The sequence below is a fragment of the Talpa occidentalis genome, unplaced genomic scaffold (genome assembly GCF_014898055.3).
Source record: "Talpa occidentalis isolate TD23 unplaced genomic scaffold, MPIMG_talOcc4v2.1 talOcc4.12, whole genome shotgun sequence".
NCBI classification, from domain to species: Eukaryota; Metazoa; Chordata; class Mammalia; order Eulipotyphla; family Talpidae; genus Talpa; species Talpa occidentalis.
In genome coordinates, this window is record NW_023601212.1 from 49,988,272 (window position 1) to 50,006,375 (window position 18,104).

General features: G+C 44.3%; 1 protein-coding gene across 1 annotated transcript in view; it reads left to right on the forward strand.

Moving 5' to 3' along the window:
* Positions 1-957: 957 nt before the first annotated feature.
* Positions 958-18,104, forward strand: part of CUNH1orf21 (chromosome unknown C1orf21 homolog) — a 228,084-nt gene continuing 210,937 nt past the window's right edge. Inside the window, exon 1 of the mRNA XM_054693408.1 lies at positions 958-1,262. The gene's annotated coding sequence lies outside the window, so the exon portion shown is untranslated. The remainder of the gene's footprint in view (positions 1,263-18,104) is intronic.

The following is an 18,104-nucleotide window of genomic DNA, read 5'->3' on the forward strand; positions in this document are numbered from 1 at the left end:
CACTGTAGAAACATCTATTCAGTGCGCACACCAAACACCTCCCATAACCGTGAAGTGGAGAAAAATGTCTTCTCCCAAAGGGTGGGAAACGGGTGACCCCTCGTGAGGGTCCACAACAAACTGAACAGATAAAGAGGTGGGCGGCGCTCTTTCTGGACCCAACATCCCAGACGCGCCCAGGGGCGCGATCGCTGCCGCTGGGTCCCAGGCGGCCGGGCAGAGCCGGGAGGGGGCTCCGGGCGCCGAGTCTCGGGGCGCGGCGCGCTGGTGTCTTTCCCGGGGGGATGCTTCCGCAGAGTCGCCCGGGCTTCATTCATCTTGTGGGCGCCGCGACTCCGGGGCAGGGCGGAGGCAGTTTGGCGGAGGGGCGGGCCCGGGGCTGCGCCCGCCGGTCCAACAGGGAGGGGCGGCCCTGGCGCCGAGGATGCCCGGCCTGCCCTCGGTCTGCAGACGCAGTCGCGCGGCGGGGGCCCAAGGCTGGCCCAGGTCTCCGCAGAGCCGGGCCCGCCCGAGGAGCCGATCGCACGCCACCGCCCCGGTGACAGGCCCAGGGCGCAGCCTTCCCGCCGGGTCTGCCCTCCCGCGGGTCCGCCGGCGCCGGGTGCGCGCGCGCGCGCACACACACACACACACACACACACACACACACACACACGCGTACGCCGTCGCGATTCCCGGCCGCCTTTCCTCCGGCAGCTCCGGCAGCCCCCACAGCCCCCGGCTCCGCCCGCCGGGTCTTCCTTCCCGGGGCGCGGAGCCCGGGCGGCCTCGCAGGCCCTCCCCGGGGGAGGGGAGCGCCGCGCGCGCGGGAGCCGGCGCGGGGAGGGCCGGCGTGGGGGAGTGTCTGGCTGCCCCCGCCCCTCGAGTGAGCGACTGGGCGAGGAGCACCCCTCCCTACCCGCCTCCTCCCAGGTCCCCTCCCTCGCCCGCTCCCCGCCAGCTCCCGCGCGCTCCCTGCCCACTCCCGGGGGGACGTTCCGTGGCACAGCCGCCGCGGCCGTCGCTTCTTTCACACTTTAGTTGGAGCCGCGCGCCGCGCTCAGTGACTGGAGAGCTGGCCGCGCGCCGCCGCCTCCCGCACGCACGCACGCGGGCCGGGCTGCGGGGCGCTGGGTTTCCACTCCCAGGCGCCGGGAGGAGGGGGCGACCCCGACACCTCGTGGGGAGGAGGAGGAAGAGGAGGCGGAGGGAGGAAGAAGCCCGGCGCGGAGGACAGGGCGGGGGGCGGGAGGCTGGCCACCTTCAGCCCCCCCGCGAGCGAGGTAAGCGGGAGCCGTCGCCCCCCGGGGCGGGGGGACTTGGTGGCGCGGCTCTCCGGGGATCGGCTCCCGGCGCGCCTGGCGGGCTGGGAGGAGGCCTGCGGGGTGTCTGCCGCGCGGAGGGGATGGGAGCCGCGGTGGCGGCGCTGCTGGCGCGGGGCTGGCGGGGCTGCTGCTGCTGCTGCGGGTGCGGGGCTGGCGGGGCTGCCGGGGACGGAAGCTGGGGTGGGGGAGCCGCAGGGGGCGTCTGTTGGCCGGGGCGGAGGGACTGGGCTGCGGTTGAGGCTGCTGACGACTTTCGTCACACAGAGGCCTGGGTGGCTGGTGTTAAGACACCCCTCCCTTCCCACCCGCAGCCCCCGCGGTGCTCAGCCTGCCTGCTCCTCTCTGGTTTTGCATGTAGCCACCGTACTTTGCAAGCCAGAGCTTGAAAGAAAACACGAAATTCAGAATCCTTTGCTAAGTCTCCAAGTCCCTTCTCCCGCTCCGACGGATGGATGTGTTTGTGTGGGTGCTGTGATTCCCCCGGGTTTCCGAAGTTTTGACCTTTGGGGGGTGGCTTGTTTAGGTGCATCTGTTTGCACACCTCGATGTTATTTATCATTCGTGCCCATGCCCGGCAGCCAGAGGGTGCTTAGTTATTGCACACGGAAAAGATTTCACTCCCCTCTGCAGGCAGTTCGCGAAGTGCGGCCACTGCCTTTGGTTTGCTGGTTAATGTCCTTCCTTGATCAGCCTCCCTGCCCCCTCCCTCCACGGAGGGATTCTTTTTTTTTTTTTTTTTTTTCTTTTTTTCTTTGCACTTTCTGTTTGTGTGAGACAAGTCCCTGGGCTTAAGAGCTGCCATCTCCCATTCATTCCTTTTCTAGAGCTCCAGATTGGCTCAGGCACGTTAGTAAAAATACAGGGTGGCTTCTTTTGCGCCAAGAGTTGCATGGTCAAAGATAAAAATATATACACATAAACACGCATTAATCCTGAGATGACAAGCACAGTTTGAGATGGAAGTGATTTGTTTCCAGGAGGAATTTGGCGACTTATGTTTGAGATATCTTCCATTGCATGTGGGTTAGGAAAATTGTTTTAAAATAGAGAGTGCTTATGCTGGGGTGACTGGAAGACAGCCATAAGTTCAGCGATTGGAGCAACTCTGAAAGTGATCCACTCCCGTCACCCAGAACCTCTGTAAAGACAGACACATGCTCTGAGTCAGACCTTGGGAGGGGCTGACACACCATAGATTCCATGTAGTACTTTTGTTTTCTTGTAAGGAAATAGTATGGACTCTTGAGAAGTGACACATCCATTGCATAGACAGATGTTATGAGCGCCTCCTTGCTCCAGGAGTGGACTCACATTCTCCCTAATGAGGGTAACCTTTCAGCTTGGTAGAATCGGGATGTACCAGGGTAGAAAAAATTGTGGGTAGAGTGGGCCTAGGCTACTTTAGTACTCTTTCCTGGGTGGGGAGGGAGTGGGCAGTTAGAAAATGATGTTTCTGGTGGGTCTTTGAATGCTTCATTTGGAAATTTTCTCTCTCTTTATTGTACTTTAGAATTGGATTGTACCACTAGTAGAACATATTCTGTACTGGCTATTTGGAGATGCGGTTAATCAGACATAAAAATTAATGTAGACTGGATCTCTTGTTATGGTTTTGCTTCTTAAAAAGTAAGAAGTGCTGGTGATAGGACTACTGAGTATATTCTGATGTATGGATCTGCATTAAATCAAGTAAGGATAGTGATTTATACACCACCCCACAGGCCCCCCCCCCCAAAAGCAGCAATTTGTAATATCTCTAATGTTCCTTGCTTTATCAGCCTGGAGGGGGTATTCAGAGAGCCCTGGAGGCCCACTAGGAAAAGCAACAAAGACAAGAACTCAGCGCTTGGATAAGTAGGTGCCTTAAGAGAAGGAGGGTGCTTCTCTTGTCAAGCCTGTCTCTCTTCAGTTATATTTCCCAAGAAAAATGGTCTTGGTTGGTAGGGTGGTCTTAGAGCCAATGTTAAAAGTCCATCCCAAAGGGTCCCCGAGGTTCTCATTTTCTTCTTCATCACTGAGGCACTTTCACTGGTGAAGAGAATGGGTAATTTTGTTTTCTTGGCTAGTAATTTCCTCTTCACCATCTCACTGGCTCTCCCCTGCCCCCATCTCACTTTAACATCTAACATGAATTTCTGGGAATGAGCAGGCCATTCTGTCTGAAGTGAGTTATGCATGGTAAAGACTCACTGGATTTAAATCAAGAGCTTGTTCATGAATTGATACTTTTTGTTTTGACTGATTCAGAAACCCTGCCAGGGAGGAAGGAAGGAATGGTTGGCCCCACCGTGACATTTCCAGGCTGATGGTGCTCAGCACCTTATTGGATTTTCCACCAGGCAACCTTGACGGTCACATCCTGAGTAGCTGCTCCAGTGGTCCCCTCCCACTGAATGGGGCTCCTTGGGCTGGGAGAGCAAGTGTCATAGCACCTCCCACTGGGGCAGGATCTGGCAGGAGACTCATGGCAGGGAGTCCTCCTACGAGTGGGAAGTATCACCAGCTTCACTTGAACTTATCCGCACAACCTGAGCCACACGAGGCGCAAACAGGTGCACATGGGGCCCTTCGATGGTCCCTTCTTTGGAATTTGAGAAGTCCCATAACCTGGGAGAAGTAAAAGTTGTATTAATTAGCTTCTTATTAAAACATGGGAAACACAATGCAATAGACCAATTAAAATGCTGGTCTAAAATATTGCTGAGAAAACTGAGGAGATAGGGACAGGCCTGTGTACTGGGAGAATTGGGACCTTGAGATGGTATTTTAAAAATCAGTGACAGTTATGACTTTAAGAGATGGTAATTTAAGAGCTTATCTGAAGTGGCATATAAATTATGTAGATACATATTTTTAAAGTAGGCAATTATTTAGCTTGACTATCTCAGTTCTGAAGTTTAAGTTTACAAGTTACAGTTGCAACAAGAAACAACTTGACTGGCTGTGGTTATGCAATTATGACAAATGCTGGATGTAAACTGGGGAGGATGGACCTCCCCAGATTTGCACAGGCCAAGTGTCTGCAAGTCACCAGGCATTAAGAAGTTCCTTCATTTGTTGTTGTGCTATTGAATCTCTTCCTGGGAAGTGTATTTCCCAAGTTGTAGATTAGTGCTATAATGCGAAGGTTGCTTTCTCACTACACTTGTGAAAGGAGATGCATCTCTCCCAATCTGATATGGAAACTAAGATGAACTGACCAGACCTCTGGAAGGCAGGTTGCTTTGCTTTTCTTTGCACATCCATCACCCCCCCCCCACACCCACAAGACCTCTTGCACTTGGAAGTCCCTCAGTGAATGATTGAATTGTATGGAATTAACCTAATGACTCAAAGTCTATAACATGTCATTAAAAAGTCCTTGGAAATACATTAGATGTGGACATACTTTTTAATAAATTAGTGCCATGGTTTATTAAGAGCCCCCTATGTTGCCTCAGGTAGAGTTTTTAAATGATGACAGATGTTTGACAGGAAAGTAACCAGACCAATTGTAAAATCCTCCCAGTTATCACAACTTCCAGTTAGGAACCTCTTGATTTAGGATGTATCTAACATCCAGATTTGACATGTGCTTCTTTCCTCACGGTTGTGGCTGGTCTGTATCCTTTTTGTCTCGTATCCTTGCTGTGCTCCATGGTTATCAGAATCCTTCCATGACCCCTGCCTTTGTGCTACAGACAAATCACCCAGCATTCTGGGATTTTTCTCCGGATGGGCCTGGGTCCGGGAGTGCAAAGAGGTCCTGGGGGAGCGCAGGTAACCCCACCTCTGGGTGTATTTGTCCCAAAATAGACCGTAATAGGTGTTCACTGCTGTTCCCGCTAGAATAACTTAACACAGGGGAAGTCGGCTCCTGCAGGTTGCTGGCAGCCTGTGTCTCTACCCATAAATCTGTTTCCTCTCTCTGGATGCCTTTTACCTCTGCCTCCTTTGCTAAATGTCTTCTTTCATCTTCCTGTCCTTTCTGAAACTTTTGCCTGGAGACCCTCTTGCTTCTTAATGCACCACCTTACTTTTGCCCAACAGACTTGGGGGTTGTGTCTCAATGATCTGTTGCTGTATTTTAACCATATCCCCAGGCCTACTTTCTCCGCCTCCTCCCACCTCCTTGTTCCAGTGAGTCTTCCTGCTTCCAGCCCAGAGTCTCCCTTCTGCCCTCAGGGCCCCTCTGCCTTGTCCTACTTTGCCTCACTCCTCCCTTTTTACTCCCACCCACTTCTCTCCATCAAGTCTTCAGATCTTTCCAGCACATACCTGCCCCTGCCTGTTTCGCAGACTCGCGCCATTCGGCAGATGTGTTTATAGCATCTGTGAGTGGAAAGCCACATGCTTTGTACCTTGTAGAAAAGTGGAATTAGTGCACTGCAGGTTTAGGGTTTTTTTCTGCCTATGTTTTCACTTTTCATTCCATGATATTCTTCATTCTTTAAAGCTCTTAAGCCATTTAATAATAGCTAAAGTACTTTGCTTCTTCACTTCACTTAGCTATTACATCCTATGTTGGGTACTAGATAAAGGAAATATCTCAGTGATTATTGTTATTTTTAAAGATTTGGACAACAAATCTTGAAAAGCATTTCAGAGATTTTCATAACAGCACCATTGAAAGACTTTACTGTACACCCAAATCTACTTACTAATCACAGAAGTAGAAAGGTTTATTTAATTTCATCCTTATTACCATTCCCCCCCCCCTTTGGTTAAATAAATGTTTGCTTAAGTAAATATTACTATAACTTGAACCAAATTTTTTCTCATTTGTTGTGGTTTCACTGCTCTCCATGAAAATTTTACAAGCTCCCAGGACACATTTATTCCAAGCAAAGATTCTTTAGCTGAGACCTAACATTGTTGGTTTCCCCTGTAAGTTTACTGCCTGTGAGGCCTTGACAGTAGGGTCAATGTAGAAAAAGTACTACACTTGGGCCTCCCTGGTGGCACAGTGGTTGAGCGCTGGGCTGCGAAGCTGCCTGCAGTCTTTGCAGCGCCGGTTCGATCCCCTGATGCCGGCGAGGGTCCCACATGGCAGGCAGGCCTTTCCTGCCACGCCTGCTGCTCCCCTCAGCAGTGCGTTTCATCAGTCTGCCTGTTCTGCTCCCTGCTCTAGCTCTGGTGAATTCTCTCACCCTCCTGTGCTTCTGTCTGTACCCAGTGTTTGTATAAATAAATAAATAAATCTTTAAAAAACAAAAAAAGTACTAAACTTGAAGACTACTACTGGAAAAACCTATCCTGTGGACTCATCACATACAAACTTGGATTGGTCTTTTTGTGAAACTGTGCTTCAAAACAGTAGTTATGCAATAGCCCAAGCGCTTTGGGGTTTTTGGAAAAAGGTGTTTTCAAGGAGAGCAGGAGAACAGAGTATAAGTAAGAATTCCCTTTCTTGGAAGGATGTTTCATTTGTGTATGCTTCACATTGCAATAATTTCAGCTCATTTTTAAACCGTCCTGTAGGACATACTCCACCTCCTTTGGGGTGTTAGGTTTTCCGTGTGGAGTTGGACAGGGACAGGGGGATGAGAAGTTAGTGGTCTGTGCTGGGGGTTGGGGGTGTTTCTTATACCCCATCATCACATATGCTAGTGGTAAGTGAAACTGTCAACCACTCCAGAGATACACTGACTATTTCAGCTACTCTAAAATCTTCTCCCTGAACCTCAGAATTGACAAGGAGGTTTACACCTCCTTATTTACAGTGGGATGGATCCCCTACATTAATTCTGATTCCTGTCAGGGGAGGATTGAAAGACCAGGTCTAGGGGAAGAAGATGCTGCAGACTTCCAGGGTCTGGTTTGCAGGGAACTTTTCAAAGACATAGATAGTTATTACCAGCCAAGGGGTGACTTCAGTAACTCTGAAAGTTCTGCCAAAAGCAATTTTTTCTTAAGATAACTTTGTAACAGTTCTTACAATTAAAAGGTTATAAATGAATAAGCAACATATATTTCATTCTATATCTCAGCCAGATACTATATGTGATGAAGTAGGTGATAATCAGGAACTGCTGTAAATTTCTTAATATTTGCTGAAAATTCAGATGTTCTGGATTCTGTGCCAGGACTCCATGACGCTCTAGAAACAGCTCCCAAAACAAATCGAAGATTCGCTGTCGTGTCGTCCCCAATACCTACACCACTGTGTCTTGGGATCGCCTTCCTTGTTCTGTTTCTCTTGAGTTCTAAGCTATTTCTCAAGACTCAGTTCAAACACCACCTCCTCTGGGGAGCCTGTTTTCTGACCATAAAAGTGGTTCCTCCCTTGCCTTCCATAAACTACTTTAATGCTTATTTGATGTTTATTTGTTTTATTTCGTTATTAGTTTTGATTTTCATTTATGTACTTAGTCATCTCTCCACTAAATGATAAACTCTTCTATCATGCCCAATGGGCCTTGAGAACATGTTATGCTGAATAAGTAGCTGTTTCTTGATGAAGAGCTGGTCATTATTCTGAGGTTTAGAATTTTTCTCTGTGAAGCTCTTACTCCTATTTACTCTGGTTAGCTGGATGAGGAAATGCAGAGTGAAATGAGAAAAGGTATTGGGATTTTTTTTATTTCCTGTATTAACCAAGGTCAAGGCATCTCATCTTCTTGACTTACTCAGATAATTTATTAAACAAACACTCCCTTCTGTTGATGACACTTCTTGTCATCTCTGTGCCTGGTAGCACCAGAGAGAATGCTGGAGATACAGATAAAGGCCTGGCCCTCTCTGTGGAATTCTCAGACAAGGGCAGGAATTGACATGCAAATACATGCTATGCGCTGAATAGATGGAGGTGCTTTGGGACTTGATGGTATAAAGCTTCCAACTCTGTTTACAGGTAGGCTGACCTTACAGGTAAGCTTGTCCTGCTTTCCCTGGGACAGTCCCTATTATTCCCATTGTTCAACATAGTCATAGCATCCTCTTTGTCCTCGGAAGTCTCCTAGATGGGACAGTAAATTATGTGATTGACCAACACAGAGAAGTCGTAGAAGACTTCACAGAGAATGAGATTTGATATGACCCTTGAAAACTACACAAACATCCTCCAGGGGATGGTTTACAATTCCAAAAATACTGGGTTACTAACATTGGTTTGATAATTTACCTTTTTTTCATTTTACCATGGACTTATAGGCTGGCTTTGGGGGATAAAGGAATTTGGGGGCAGACAGGAAATGAGGGGGGTGTTTTAGTCAGAAGACCCAGTTATGTTGAGATGTGTGCTTATAGGTCACTGGTGCTGGAGTTTTCACAGGGAATGCAGTGAGTTGGGAGGTGAGACTGTATACCACATGAGGCCTCAAGGTAAAGAGTTTGAATTTATTGCCCAAAATATAAGCAGTGAGTGGCAATGAAAGGTTGTAAAAGGGAAGGGACATTCTTTTTTTGAAAAAGAAAAGATTTATTTATGTATGCATATAAGAACTGGGGTACAGGCCAGAGGTGCCAGGGTGGTGGGTGGTGGTGGTGGTGGTGAGAGGATTCACCAGAGACAGAGCGGGGAACAGAACAGGCAGAACTGATGAAATACACTTCTGAGGGGAGCAGCCGGGGAGACAGGAGAGGTCTGCTGCGCCATATGGGTAATTCCCTGGCTAGGCCGGGGATCGAACTCGTGCTGTAGAGGTTGTGGATAGCTTTACAATGCTGTGCTTAACCCCTTGCGCCACCAGGGAGGGTGGGAAGGGACATTCTTTACATGATAGGTAGTCCTCTGCATGTGAATAAGAGACTGGTGGTGGCAGGGGACAGACTGGACTCAAAGCAAGTGTACTCTGGTACTAACCAGTAAGAGAAGATTGAGCTTGGAATTGAATGAATGTTTGGTAATTTTGGGTAAAAGGAACAAAGGTATTTAGTAAGCTGATGGGTAGGAATAGGTGACAGATTGGGAATGGAGAGTGACAAAATGGGTAAAGGATAAATGCAACATTTCTGGGTGGGTCATAGAATCTTTCACTGAGGTGGGCAATCCAGGCATTAGAAGGAAAGATAATGAACTCAGTTTGGAGTCTGTTGAACTTAAGGTGCTAATATTCTTCCAGATGGCGTTACACTCAAATTCTGGTCTCAAATTCAGAGGAAAGGTTTGGGGTAGAATTATGGGGTTGATATCAGCTTAGTCATCATTTTCTCAGAGAATCATTCCCTAATTTCCTTGATGAGGATAGATCCCTCTGTTCTGGCTTCTTACTGCACAACGCATCTTATGTGCTTGCACTCACCATGTTGAAATTGCATTTATCTTTGTGATTCCTCCATTGATATTATTCCCGTCCCCTGTCAACTGTGAGATCCACAAGGACAGGCTGTATATGTTTTTGACCCTTTTGTATTCCTAGTGTATTGACCAGACACTTGGTATGTATGTCTATTGAATGAGTGAAAAATTGAATGGATGAACGAGTGCCTAAGTGGTTTGCAATGGCCCAGGGAAAGTTAGTAGAGGGAGAAAACAGAGCATTGAGTTCCAGGGAACACCCCCCTACCTATAGAGATGGGAAAGGATAGTGAAGGAGACTGAAAAGTGTAGGCTCTCAAAGAGGCATGAGAAGGCAGCAAGCATAACCTCAAGGGAGAAAAAAGGACTGAGCATCAGTATCATCATGTGGTTGGAATTATTGCAGGAAGATGTAAAATAATACTGAAGAAATTCTCTCAGGATTTGTAATCCTCTTATTAAGTAGAAGTGGAAAATTTACTCTATGGGAGATATCAAGCAATGGGCACATAACATTGTGATGTTATTTTAGTTTGTGCAGCTGCATTTTGATGTCTTCTCACTGTGTTATAGTCTTCTGTGTGGGGGTTCTGAGGTCAGCCTTATGTCATTTATGCCAGCACCTGCTGTCGTAAAAATTTGAGACTGTATTTTGGGAAGATGAAATAGCATAATGTTGAAGCATTGTGAATTTTATGAGGTGCATACTGATCTCTATAGGGGTTAAAGTCCTTGAGTGTTTACACTCTCCTAGAGGAGGAGCCATCAACAGTAAAGTCACTTTAAATTACAACATTGTGACAAAGAATAGTGAACTGTCTGATTCCAGAAGCCAGACTGAAGAGCAATGCCATTAAAGGTTTGTAATAAAAATGGAGACTTTTATTGCAGACTGATTATTGCTTCTTCTGTCTCCACTGAGAGAGGCAGATAGAGTTGGAGGAGGCCTTGTGATATATTAGAAAGATCCTGAGCTTTGGATTCAGCAGATTCTGTTGCAGTTCAAGCACCTACTAACTCCAGTTTGGTGATCTTGAATTAACACTGGTAATAATTGATAATAGTAATAATATTCAATAGATGCTAACGTATTAAGTCCTTGCTCTGTGCCCAGGTACTTAGTACCTTACATGCAACAACCCTAAAGGGAACCTATTATTACCTCTGCTTTATAGATAAAGACTAAAGGTCAGGTCCTTAGATACTGATCAAGGTCTTATAGCCAACAAGTGGCAGCGCTAAGACTGAAATCAAGCTTTCCATCTCTACAGTCAGGCTCTTTTAACAGTGGACTTCTGCCCAATTCTGTATTCTTCATACACTCTTCCCCTTTCTGCCACATTCCCTTTCCCTTACTGTTTGGTTCTTTTTGAAGTAAATCTCACACTATGTCTTCTTGCTTGTATTTACTAAATTATATTTCTAAAAGATAAGGTCTTTTTTTACTTTTTTTTTTTTTTTTTTAATTTTCTTATTTATCTAGAGGCATGTCTTATTTATCTATTTGTTTGTTTGTTTGGTTTATACATGCACTGGGTACAGTCAGAAGCCGGGAGGGCGAGAGAATTCACCAGAGCCAGAGCGGGGAGCAGAGCAGGCAGAAGGACCGAAGCACACTGCTGAGGGGAGCAGCGGGCGGCAGGAGAGGTCTGCGCGCCATGTGGGACCCTCCTTCGGTGGCCGGGGAGCAGCCGGGGATCGAACCGGCGCCGCAGAGGCCGCGGGCAGCTTCGCAACCCAGCGCTCAACCGCTGCGCCACCTGGGAGGCCCAGGTCTTTTTTTACTTTAACACAACTACAATATCATTATCATGCCTAACAAACTTTAGCAATAATTCGCGCATATCAAATATCCAGTCAGAAAACAATTTTTTCATGATTGGCCCATGTTTTTTTTTTCAATGATTAATCTGCCACATTCAGGATCCAAAGAATTTCCACACTCATTTCCAAGACACATCTGTCTTATATTTATAGGCTTCCTTTCTTTATTTTTCCCTTTTCTTTTTCTTCCCTAGCAGTTTTCTTGTTGAACAGACAGGGATTTGTCTTAGAAGCTTCCTTGAGTTCTGTGTTTGTTGATTGCATCATCTTTCTTGGTGGCACTCTCTCATTTACTGTATTTCTGGTAAACTGGCAATTTGATTTAGACTACAAAGCTTACCCACCTAGTTTGGCAGGAGACATCATTGAACATGTTCCTAAAGTAGACCACCGGAGGCCCCCATGCCTTTGTGTTTCTTCTTTAGGGACATTAAGACTGATGAGTGGATTCAGGCATTTCTGCTCCATCTTTCCATCACAAAGTTTCCCGTGCTTTTCAAAAACCATTATGGTTATTGTTTAATCTATTATTTCAGTAGGGGATGTAAAGTGAAGATATGCTGTCATCCCTTCTGCTTTGATTAGCTTGAGTTTTTCTATCAAGAAGAAATTACAACCAATTATTTGGTTACCTCAGGCTGTAGTGTTTATATCAGAAAAATAAATGCTGAGTTTCATTCTCTTTCATGTTCAGAATAATGAATTGATTTTCTAGCACCTTTCAAAGATGACCAATGATTTTTTTTTTTTTTTTTAGTGTGATTGTGTTTCAATTCTTTGCAGCCATTCCTTTTGAAGATCAAGTTATCTTTGGCCCAAAATTTTTTAAAAAATTATCTTTGGCCTATGGAAGACTCTTTAAATTGGTTTCTGAATTCTTTTTACATGGTTACAGTAGTCTTTGATGATATTTTTACTTCTGGTGTAACAAGATATTTCAGACTTGGCTTCTACTTTCCCTGTCCCAGGTCTTTTTAGTGGTAAATGGTATTTAGAGACTTCAGTCTGGGCTTATGGGTCCTTCTTATTGTCACTAGGTTAATTATTGCTTCTAGGTCTTTTCCAGTTGACAGAGTGAGGAAAATACATATGTATGCATATCTAACTAATGAGATATGGGTATATACATATGTGTCTAGGTATGTCTTTGTGTATGCATGCATTTGTGACATGTGTATGTACTATGTGCAAATGAACATATTATTCCTGTTCAAGTGGAAGACTTATCTTTATTTCTTACCTCCTGGAAAAAAGTTAGTAATCCCTAGTTCTGCACTTTTTTTGCTCTTCATGCATTTCAGAGCTCACCCTGGAAATAGATAATATTTCTTAATGTATTTTTAACTGTAGAGACTCCATTGTATAAATATACCACACTAAAGAAATCCTCTTGTATTTATGGTCTTACATTGTAGTGGGAGTGATTTGTTTTTATTGGTTGGGTTTATTTGCGAATCAAACATAAAGCCTGAACTGAAAGATTCTCTCTCTCTCTCTCTTTTTTTTTTTTTTTAACTAAGGGGACAGCTGAGTGAATGAGCTGTGCTACAGTGCTGCCTTGTGAATATTTATGTTCATATTCTTGCCAGTTTATCTTTGAGATAGATTCCTAGAAGTGGGATTGCTGGGTCAAAGGATAAATACATTTGCAGTTTGCTGGATATTACCAAAGTCCGTTATGTGGGTGTTGAGTAATTTTGGGTTCCCACAAACAGAGAAGGAGAGTCCTCTTACCCCACAGTCTAGTTATGTTGTAAAAAACCTTTGGGTCTTTGCCATCTGAATGGAGAGAAATAATACTGTAGTGAAATTTTAATTTGCATCTCTTATTATGAGCCAGCTTAAGCTCCTTTTCATATGTTTACGGACCATTTGCATTTCTTTTTCTGTGAACTGCCTTTTCATATTTGTTGCCCATTTTTATAGGATTATAGCTATTTCCCCCCTTTATTTTATGAAGCTTCTTATATACTAAGGGGTATTATCCCTAATACTTGATTATTTTTTCCCAGTTTATCTTTTCTCTTTTTCTGATTATGGTTTTATAAAGTTTTTTTCTTTGATATAGTCAGCTTTATCTGTTTTTTTTCTTTGTTGCCTTTCAGTTTTGAGTCAATGCATAAAAAAATTTCCTTCCAGGTTGGAGGACAACACTGTCCCATAGAAACATAATATGAAGAACACGTATAATTTTTAATAGCCACTTTAAAAAAGTAAAAGGTGACATTAATTTAATAATACTGTTATAGATCAACCCCGATATTAAACGGGTTCCTGGCTGTGGGTCCTCACCCGCGCGCTTTAAAGGGACTTATGAATACTCTACTACAGACACACGCAAAAGGGTTAATAAAAGGTTTATTTACAAGAGAAAAAGAAATAAGGAAAATGTACAACTCAGGGAGAAAATAGGGAAATAAAGTCTTTAATGCGTCCTACCCGATCCACGACCTGGAAACCCAAAGTCACTCTCAGAGCTAGACGGACGCCGCGAGCTGGCCGAGGGCCCCAAAATGGAGAGAGCCCCAAAGCCCACATGTCTGCCTTTTGTATCCACCTGGCTGCTTAACCCCACCCTCAGGTCCCAGCCACCTTCCCTTTGGTGGTGATGGGATTTGGAGTTCCCAGTGTCTTTGGCTTTGGCCTGGGGTGGGGGTGGAGTCCACAAAGCCTATATGGAATTTGCTTTGGGGCAGCCTTTTCCCCCTAACACTGGGGTGGAGGTGGAGTCCACAAAGCCTGTATGGAATTAGCTTTGGGACAGCCTTTTTCCCCTAACAATTCCCCCCTTTCACTTTTTGCCACCATTTCCATGGTGATGAAGATCGAATATATGGAGGTTGGGATGCAGTCTCAGATGAACATTGTGTCAGGTTCCAGTGTGAAAGAAAACCAGTCTCTCCAGGTATTTGTCCATTGTGGAAAGCAAAAGTCCTCCACTCCAGGAAAAATAGTTCATCAGTTTAAGCCAAAAAAAAAAAACCAATACCTTTTATTTAATCCCTAAAAATATCTTTTATTTATTTAACATGTTAACTGTATTACCATTTCAGTATGTAATCTGTATTTAAAAATTATCATTTGGATATTTCACAGTTTTTTTATGCCAAAGTTTTAAGAACTGATGTGTTTTATGTTATAGCACATTTCAATTTGGTCACTAAATTTCCATTGTAAATACTTGATCTTGTACATACTTGGATTCCATAAAATTTGTAGTTGAAAAATAAACTCACGGGGCCTCCCCTGGTGGCGCAGCAGTTGAGTGCTGGGCTGCGAAGCTGCCCGCAGCCTCTGCAGCACCAGTTCCATCCCCGCCCGCCCACTGGCGAGGGTCCCACATGGTGTGACAGACCTCTCCTGCCGTGCCCGCTGCTCTCCTCAGCAGTGTGCTTCATCAGTCTGCCTGTTTTGTTCCCCCGCTCTGGCTCTGGTGAATTCTCTCACCCTCCCGCGCTTCTGGCTGTACCCAGTGCTTGTATAAACAAATATAAAAAAATTCATTGAAATAACTACAACTGCAAATTCAGGTCCCTATCCCCACTACCCCTGCTGTAAGTGCTTAGTATCTGCTATGGGTGTTGATGTCCATTTGGACAGCACAGTTATAAAGAGATTCACCCATATTTTCTTTTATTGCTTTTGTGGTTTTTCTATGAACATTTAAATTTGTAACCCATTCAAAGTTTATTTTGGTGTTTGGTGTGGGTAATGGATCCAATTTTCTCTTTGCTCACATGGCTATCTGGATGTTATAAACCATTTATTAAAAAGTCCATCTTTCCCCCACTTATTTGAGACATGTCCCACCCTGTGCTTAATTTGCACAAGTAATTAGTTGGTTGTAACGGATTTTCTGCTCTATTGATCTGTCCCTTCTTGTTCATTTAACTTATTGTTTTAAACATAGAGGCAGTGTAGTATGTTTTAATACTAAAATCATGATGAAATAGACCATTCATTACCTAGAGAATTGGTAAATGTCTGTCAGCCTCAAGCTTTGGACAAGGGTGTGATGTAGAGGGACTATGCACTTGATACTGGGAACAGCATAAGATGGCGTGGTGCTTTTGGAAAGAAGTTGGGGATGCCTTGTAAAATGGTCCCTTGATCCCCTTAGCATGCAGGACAGCAGCTCAAGATAGCAGAGCAGATCACAAATCACAATTTGTGATTCTAATATTATCATTTTCTTTATAAGTTGCGTTGTGGGAAAGGTTGGGAAGCCATGGCTGGAGGAACTCTCACACGTTTGCAAAAATGCTTATAACAGGGCCTCCCTGGTGGCACATGGGGTTAAGTCTCATCACTATGAAGCTATCTGCAGCCCCTGCAGCTTGCCCACTGCTCCCCTCAGCAGTGTATTTCAGTAGATCCACCTGTTCTGTTCCCCACTCTAACTCTGGTAAATCCTCTCACCCCTTCTCCCCACACCTCTGGCCTATACCCCAGCCCTTGTGTGCATAAATAAATAAAAATAAATCTTAAAAAAAATGCTCATAGCACACCATTTGCGATACAAACCCTGGAAATAACCTGTATGTCTAACAATAGCATATTGAATAAAGCCCAGTTCTCGTGCACTAATATGTACACCTGTGTATCAGTCAATAGGGATGACTCTCACAAGCATAATATTGAATGGAAAAGCAAAAGTGTGATTCCATTTATGTAAATAAGGGAACATATTGTTTAATGATAGATAAATTCATATATGGCAAGACTATAAAGAAAAGCAGGAGAAGTACTAAGATAAAAGGCAGGAGGATGGTGGTTTCTTCTGAGGGTGAAATGGGCTACTTGTGGGACTTTTGTTATGTTCTGTAGGAAGTGACAGACATTTATTTTGCGTTATAGTTTAAATTGTCTGTGTTATGTTATTGTTTCATAATAAAAGAGACAAAACACAACAACAAAATTCCAGATTTAGGGTTAGGGTAGCTAAAACTCAATTAGATTTATGCTTGAGAAAAACTTCTGTTAGATGTGAAGCAGTTGGCAGTTGGCAGTTTTTTTGTTTAGTGACAATGATGCTTTAATTGGTTGTAAGAAAGAGTGAAAACGGAGATTTGCTTTAAGTGTCTGGGTCAAGCAGCAAAAAATATATTTTATTGTGTGGAGAACACGGTGTGATCACCAGATACAACTTCAAGTAGAGTCATGGCTTCTTTGGCATTTAAGTAGTTTTTTGTACATTTGTGCAAAATATCTTCTTCGCTGACTTTTTAACCTTTTTCAGAGAGAGAAGATTTTTGATGGGATAACATCACAAATAGCAGACTTTTATTAAGACTTTTATTGAGTTCCATGTACCAGATGCAAGCATGTATGTTAACTCAATTAATATGGGTAGTTTTATGAAGAATTTAATATGACCTCCATGTTACAGATGAATAAACTGATACTCAGAGCAACTCATCCAAAGTCAACTCATCCTAGCACACATGATAGGATTTTTATAAAGGTTTGTCTGGCCCCAAATCCCACCTTCCCAACTTCTATTCCAGAGTATCTTTTAAGAATTTCAGATGCTAAATCTAACCCTCTGTTTATTGGAGACTCATTCTAGAAAGTTAGTATTTCTGTCCTTTGAGTTTGCTTCTCTTTAGTAGCATTGAGCAGGTAATTTCCACCCGCGGTGTTATGTCCTTTCATAGACTTGGTAGCCATAAGAAATCGGATTGACTGGATGTTGTGAGACCGGCCAAGGTTTCTGTTTGTTTTCTAACATGAAGCTTTCCTCAGATTTCTATCCTCAGGATTAGCCTGAACCCTCAAAACTTCTCTTACTGTATGTCTGTAAAACCTTTGCAGCTCATTTTCACTTTTTGCATTAAGATTGTGTGACTCAGGGGTCTCTCTGGTGGCGCAAGGGTTAAGACACAGCACTATGAAGCTATCCGCAGTCACTGCAGCAAAAGTTCGATCCCTGGCCAGGGAGCTACCTACATGGCACAGCAGACCTCTCCTGTCTCACCTGCTGCTCCCCTCAGCAGTGTATTTCAGTCAATCTGCCTGTTCTGTTCCCTGTTCTGTGTCTGGTGAATCCTCTCACCCCCCACACCTCTAACCTGTAGCCCAGTTCTCATATGCATAAATAAACCAATCTTTAAAAAAAAAGATTGTATGACTCTTGCTCCAACTCGTCAAAAATTATCAAACCTTTTTTTCTTGGTTCTTTAAGGATTACTTTATGTGTCCCAAATTGTGATATATATCAGCAAATGAAACTTATTCCCTAGTCTTTTTAGCTAAGTCAGAATTTGACATGTTATTATCAGACCCAGCAGTACTTATTATGCATTGAAGTTCCATCATGTTTATCTTCAAAATTCCCCCATTCCTACTCACTACCTTTCTTTCCACTGGTATCTGCGCAGAGAACACAGCAAAGTGTAAGGTGGGGAAGGAACATTCAAATGAGCACTTGGTTGCTAAGGAACCTGGCTTACTAGGGAATTGTGACTTCTCAATGTTTTGTAGATGATGGCAGAGATACTTGGAATCTCTGTCCTCTGTAGCACATTCCTCTGTAGATTAGTGTCCCTTTAGCTTGGAACAAACTCCTAAAGATACTCAGCTCTTTCTCCGGGGAACCATTAGACTTGCTGTTTATGTAGAGTAAATGTAGTAAAAATTGTTTCCAAACCCAAATGGAAGGTCGATTTAAAGTAAAGATGGTGAATCCCAGCTCATCTCCTAACCTGTGATATGTGTATACCTTTCCAGGCCTTTGGAGTATAGTTTATATAATGCTA